Here is a 1,010-nt window from a genome sequence, read left to right on the forward strand (position 1 = left end):
TAATATGTATAGCAAGTGCCATACTCATGGTGCCCTGTATATGAGGATTACCAAGAGACATTGGGAACTCTTCCCCTTACTTCTGGGATGAGCTGAAATTGAACCCCAGATATATGAGGGAAGACTAAAATTCCATGCATAACTTTTTAAAACCTATTCTGGGCCGACCCCGAGGTTCACTCGGGAGAGTGCAGCGCTGGGAGTGCAGCAGCGCTCCCGCCGCGGGTTCGGATCCTATATAGGGATCGCCTGTGCGCTCACTGGCTGAGTGCGGTCACAAAAAAAAAAAAGGACAAAAAAAACCAAACAAACAAAAACCCCTCATCTGCTACATCTGGGTGTAAATTTAATTCTATGGAGATAGCATATACACCCAGACAATGAACAGTTTTCAACTGTCTAAGACTTTTCCATTGTAGAACTCACACTACTACCTGACCCACCTTGACTCTCCCATGGAAGTTGACTTTCTCATGGAATCTGCTTTTGCAACCTTGCCCCCACCCTAAGCAGCACATAAACATTCTAAAGGACCTGCCCACAGAAGGACCCTCACAAGCATATCCAATAAAGGCTTCTTAACTGCTAGTTAACCGCATGCCCCCAACCCCCACCCTAGTCCACTTGATACAAGATTGCAGTTTGCCATCTCTCTCTCCCTCCACATGCCCAGCGGTCAGGCACAGGTGCAGGTGGTTTTGCTAACTTTGAACTCAGTGTTAGGCATCCTTGCCTTTCCAGCCAGAGAGATGGAAATGAGAGAGAGAGAGAGAGAGAGAGAGAGAGAGAGAGAGAGAAAGGGATGGGGAGAGACAGAGATGAAACGTTCATGTAGGAGAGGGTAGAAGGAGAGGGTGCGTTTTCTCTGAGGATGTCAGGGTTGTCCCTGGCCCCTGTCATGACCTGTAGGCTCTTCAGCTCCCTCAGTGGTTCGACCTATAGGGGCTTCAGCCTGGGCCCAGTTCTCTGTCCATCTGGTCGGGAGGGCTCTGTGACACATGGGCACGGCG

Source organism: Galeopterus variegatus, unplaced genomic scaffold (assembly GCF_000696425.1).
Source record: "Galeopterus variegatus unplaced genomic scaffold, G_variegatus-3.0.2 Scaffold14908, whole genome shotgun sequence".
Classification (NCBI taxonomy): Eukaryota; Metazoa; Chordata; class Mammalia; order Dermoptera; family Cynocephalidae; genus Galeopterus; species Galeopterus variegatus.